The 5,748-nt window shown below is 50.6% G+C and overlaps 1 long non-coding RNA gene across 1 annotated transcript in view; it reads right to left on the reverse strand.

Annotated features, from left to right (window-relative positions):
- Nucleotides 1-1,802: 1,802 nt before the first annotated feature.
- Nucleotides 1,803-5,748, reverse strand: part of LOC102474197 (uncharacterized) — a 4,592-nt gene continuing 646 nt past the window's right edge. The window contains exons 2-4 of the long non-coding RNA XR_334333.1: nucleotides 5,504-5,646; nucleotides 4,636-4,745; nucleotides 1,803-2,340 (exon numbers count right to left, since the gene is read on the reverse strand). This is a non-coding gene — a long non-coding RNA (uncharacterized LOC102474197). The remainder of the gene's footprint in view (nucleotides 2,341-4,635; nucleotides 4,746-5,503; nucleotides 5,647-5,748) is intronic.

A 5,748-nucleotide genomic window follows, 5' to 3' on the forward strand; every position in this document is an offset into this window, starting at 1 on the left:
AAAAAAATTCTTGAAACAATGATAACACAAATACATGATTCCAGAATCCTTGGCATACAGTGAGAACAGTACTAAGAGGAAAGTGTATAGCAATTAGCACTCACGACCAAAAAATATAAAGACAGCAAAAAAAATTTTAAAAAGCAAAAGCAACCTAACAAAGTATCTCAAGAAACAGAGAAAGCAAAAACAAGCAAAACTCTTTTCAATGTAGATGCTTTTTATTTTATTCTCTTGTCTGATTCTATTGGCTAAGACTTCCGGTGCTAATTTGAATAGGAGTAGAGAAAGTAGACATCCTTGTCTTGCTCTAGTGTTGAGTTTCCAACTTTTGCCCATTGAGGGTGATATTAGCTATGGGTTTATAAGACCTCTATTGTGTTAAGAAATGTACCCTCTGTGTACATATATAATTATATCCTTTAGCCTTTAATCATGAAAGGATGTTGTATTACATCAAATGCTTTTCCTGTGTCATAATGTTTGTCTTTCCTTCTTTTAATGTGATCTATTATGTTTATTGTTTTGCATATGTTACACTATCCTTACATCCATGGGGTAAATTGTGCTTGGTCGTGATGAATAACCCTATGAATGTGTTGTTGGATTTAGTATGCTTGTATTTTATTAAAGAATTTTGATCTGTAATTGTCATGAATATTAGTATATAGTTTAGTTTTTGCTGGTGTTATGCCCTTGTCTGTTTTTGGTATAAGAAATTTATGATGGTGGCTTCATAAAATGTCTATGGGTATATCACATTTTATTTATCCATTCATAAGTTGATGGACATTTGGATTGTTTCTATCTTTTGCTATTATGAGCATTCATTTACAAGTTTTTGTGTGGATTGTTTCCATTTCTTTTGGGTTTATTCTCAGGAATGGAATTGCTGCGTTAAAAGGTGATTCTATGTTTAACCCTTTGAGGAACTTTTAGACTGTCTTCCAAAGCAATTGCACCATTTTACAATCCCATTATCAGTGTGTGAGGGATCCATGCTTCATACACCCTCTCCAACTCTTGTTACTAGAACTGGGTCTGAAAGGTGTACAAACTCCCAGCAACTTTGGTAGACTTACTGGGACCTGGAGTGACTCTTTCCTGGCTGATCCATCAGACATATGCCTCCTTCTTCAAAGGTTCTGAATTTACTTCTCTGACTTAATCTCAGTGGGGAGCCTCTGGTAGCCTTAGAATCACTGCTTAGAGTGACTTTTGTACTTTTAGGATTGGAGTAGATCCTGTTGTATGTTGGCATAGAACACCATAGCCCCATGGGGTGACTCTAGAGAGGACCTGAAGTGCTCTGGGTGTGACCTGTTAGCTCTGTGGACATCATGATGTGATGACAGAGGGCACAGCTCATCCCAGTGCCTGGATGGAGCGAGAAGCCCCAGATGAACAGATGCTAAGCCTAAAACATTGGCCAGGAATTATTGGAGAATTCCATTTCTGCATGTAGTCTTTCCTGCATATAATCAGGATTTGATGGTAGCTGTATGGGCCCAAAGAACAGGGCTGTTTTGCACGTACTGTGAAGAATTCCATGGCAAATGTATGCTGAACCATCCAGCCTGGATGGAGCGAGAAGCCCCAGATGAACAGATGCTAAGCCTAAAACATTGGCCAGGAATTATTGGAGAATTCCATTTCTGCATGTAGTCTTTCCTGCATATAATCAGGATTTGATGGTAGCTGTATGGGCCCAAAGAACAGGGCTGTTTTGCACGTACTGTGAAGAATTCCATGGCAAATGTATGCTGAACCATCCACGTTCTCCCAAAAAGGGGGGCCTGCCACTTTCACTGAGGAAGGTCTTGAATGGCTTTGAATAGCCTCAGAATGCCCAGACTATCCTCCCCTTATTCATGATGGTTGCTTCCCTGAGGTTTTGTGTGGAGTCCACCGTTATGCCATTTGGGGAGTCTTCAGGGTCACCAGAAAGGTTAGAAATGCCCTGATTGGAGGCATCAGGAGAAAGGGGAAAGTGGAAGTTGAGTCATGAGAGGAGAGCAGACCTGGAGGGGCATCTTGGGTATGTCCATTGCACGCCAGGTGCTCCTCTGTGAGCTTTGCCTGGGGTAGACCAGTAACTTCTTCAACGGTCCCAGGAAAATCATTTTGTGGCTGAGGAAAACGTGGCTCAGAGATAGTTGGTTACCTGTCCCGATTTTCAGAGCTGGTACGTGGCACGAAAGGAGACTGGCATGTCAGTTTGCTTCCTCAGGGAGATGATCTTGCCCCAGGAGCCAATCGTCATGGCGGCACCTCAGAACAGATGGTCCTGAGACAAGCAGGGACTGCCAGAGTCCATGTGTCTGGGTTAGGATCTTGGCTCTGCAAAAAAGCAAAATGACCCAAGACCGGGTTCTCGGCCTCGGCACTGCTGACGTCTGGGCTGTGGACCCTGTCCCGTGTGTCACAGGGTGGTGAGCAGCATCCCTGGCCTGTGCCCATCAGATCTCCCCTCTTCCTATCGTGACAATTGTGAGTGTCGCCAGACATTGCCACATGGCCCTGGGGGCGGGGGGTGAAAATGGGCAAATCATCTCTGGTTGAGAATTGCTGAGTTAGACAAAAACCTGGAACCTCTGCTTTATCATCTGAAGAATGGGGATAATCATAAAACGTGCTAATCCCTGCAAGATTGCAATGAGAATCCTATCAAACAAGGGCCTCAGAAGGCCTGTGTAATCTATAAAGCTTAACACAAGTGTAGGCTGTCATCCCGACTGCGAGAACTAGAACCTGGAGTCGAGAGGCTCACCGAGCAGTCAGTATTGTTAGCAGCCCCAGGCTCTTCAGGGCAGCCGGGCGTTCTTACGTGGGTGAGGGACTGCAGAGGTTTGGGACCAGCAAGTTTGGGAGGATGTGGTCACAGCCCTCTCTTGGGGCTCCATTCAGCGCATGGATAGTGTGGGTGGTGAGGTCCCTGAGTGAGTTTGCAAGAGAAGGGGCAGGAGAACAGGGCTGAGCACCCAAGGCAGGGAGTGGGGCAGAGGGTTTGGGGGCTCAGGTGGAGGGACTGAACTGGTGTAGAAGGCTTTGTGAGCCTGGAGACCAGGACGGTGTTGCAGACTGGGAGAGGGCAGGGCAGGACTGAGACAAGTCGGGTCTGAGCTCTCGGAAGGAAGCTCGTGGGCCTAAGCACCGAATCAGTGCTCTGGGATCGGCGAAGGTTCACGAAGCCCTGGTGGGTGGGCTGCTGGAACTGCTGCTTTAGTAACTACACTGTGTGTTCAACGGAGGAGCAGCAGGGGTCAGAATACCGCTCACGGCCGAAGCTCACGGCCTGAGCAAGAGCGTGCTGAAGGACTGTCCCCGGGGGAGGGTGCATCCAGAGGAGGAGAAGAGGAAAACGATCCAGGTGACTCCGAGCCAAATTTCCCAATTTGAAATTGGCTTCACAAGTGTCTAAACCTGGAGTTTATGAAATAAATAACAGTACCTTTCATGTCTTCTTCTAATTTTTTGAGAGGTTTTCGCTATAGGGCGTGTGTACTTGCCAGAAAGACAGAGAGACAGAGAAACAGAAAGCGAGAAATCACCCCCAGGGGGGATGGCCACTCCGCAATCACTTCTCCTCCATTCTCCTCTCGGGATCTTGGGCACACACGCACACGTGCCTGGCGTGAGTTTTAAGCCACCGGGTCCGGGACTCGAACCGTGGTCGACTACATGGGAGTCCAGCGACATAGCCATTATATCAACTGCTGGTCCCATCTTCTTCTTTTTTAATTGCCAGAGGGCATGTGTGTTTGCCAGAGAGAGACAGAGAGACAAGGAAGGGGAGAAATTACCCCCTGCCTCAGGGCATAGCCATGCTGCAATCCCTTCTCCATTTCTCCAACCCATTGGGATCTGAGCATGTGCCTGGTGTGTTTTTCAAGCCACTTAGAGCAGAATTCAAAGCACGGTTGGCCATGTGGGATCTGGCTCCCCAACCATGCAGTACACCCAGGGGCCGGCCTTTCCCCTGTGAGGCGTTGTGCACAACGAGTGCGTGCCATGCAGTCCAGCAGGGAGCGGGCATCTACTAAACACATCCCGTCTGCAGCTTCCTCTGCTCAGCCCATCTCTCCCCTGCGGGAGGAAGTCGCTGACTTTATTGTTTCCATTTTACCAATTTGGAAAGGGAGGCCATGGGGGTAGAGTTCCAGAAGCGCTAGGTGATAGGCCTGGACATGGCTCTCACCTCCCAGTTCCAGCAAGACCTGGAGGCGCCCACATTGCTGTGACATCAGTCCCAAGGAGCCTGCTGGTGCGCTTGAGGACATGGCATCCAGAGACTCAGCAAGGTGTCCTTCAGGGAAGCAAGGCTGACCCTCAGGTGCTTCAGGAGACCCATCCCGCCCACGTCTTCCACCCCTCCGTCTGCCACCCTGAAGGGAGACAGGTGGGGACGGCGCCTCGTGGGAGCTGCAGCCTCCCTGCACACGCCGTCCCTCGTAGTCTCCTGGCTTCATCTCCGACTTCCTCTGAGTGCTTCCTCTGAGCACCCCTGAGGCCCGTTACTGCCCTAGGCCTGTGGCTGCCTACCGGTACTTCCTTTGGTCTTACCCTTGACACCAGTGTTTCAGTGTGGTCACCCGGGAGCCTGCCGTCCTCCAGCTCGAACCACGACCCACTTACCTGGAGTCCTGACGCAGGCGAGGGCTGCAGACGCTGGCATGGCAGGCCTGGGGTGGCTGCCCGGGTCCCCATCAGCCCTAGGCGGTAGGCCCTGGATCTGCCTTTATTTCCTCCAAGAGAGACAGAGAGACAGTTCCCCCAACAGGGCCCGGACACTGCGTCCACCCCTGAGCTTGCAGCCAGGGGCCTGGCACATTCGAGCAGGTCTCCAGGCTTGAACTGGGAGCCTTCCTGAGTGGGACTGGCTGGCAGAGTTTCATGTTTACTGCTACTCCACCATCTGGCCCCTGGAATCTGTCTTCCCCCACCCCCAGTAATTTTAATTAAATTAAATTAATTAATTATTTTTGCTTAATTTGACCAGAGAGGGAAAGTGAGAAAGCAAGACTCCAGGTCTGAGACTTGAACTGCAGTCAGCTATGTGGCAGTCCAGTACCTTAGCCACCACGCCTGCCACCTGCCAGCCCCAGAATCTGCCTTTTTAACAAGCATGCCATCTGCCTAAAGCACACCAAAGGCTAGAGCTGGGGGCTACGATGTGTATTTATCTCCTGAGAAGCTTCGGATCTCTTACTCTCCCCAAGTACGAGGTGGGACCCGACCGGGCTCCTCTGGCAGCTGCCCGGCTGTCGGTTACAGCACAGGCTGCCCCGGCCCTGTCGCATGTGGGCTGTGCTGAGGCTCTGCACTTCACTCCTGCTCTCAGGAGCCACCACCTGCCCCCTCTCACTGCCCACGCAGTGACAGAGCAGAGCCTGGAGCCGCGGAGGCCCAGCTCACCGCCCCCACCGCAGACGGCCTGCAGCCTGCACACTAATGAGTACTATTTCTACCCGGCTCTTCTAAATGCTGCAATATTAACACTTACCAGAATAACCCGACGCTCGGCAGTGGGCTGGCTTCACCCTGCAGGGACGCCGCGGCCGCTGTGTGTCTGCCTGTCGCCAAGACCCCGTTTTCCAGCTTCAGCTCTCGTCACTCCATTGAAAACCCTGCCCTCTGCCATCTTTTCTGTTCGGGAAGTCAAAGGCAAATGTTCCGGGCTCAGTCAGGGACGCCCCCGCCCCATGTGCTCTCTGAGCGTCAGGCGCCCCACTCGGCCACGCCCCGTCT

The sequence above is a fragment of the Tupaia chinensis genome, unplaced genomic scaffold, assembly GCF_000334495.1.
Source record: "Tupaia chinensis unplaced genomic scaffold, TupChi_1.0 Scaffold000198_1, whole genome shotgun sequence".
NCBI classification, from domain to species: Eukaryota; Metazoa; Chordata; class Mammalia; order Scandentia; family Tupaiidae; genus Tupaia; species Tupaia belangeri.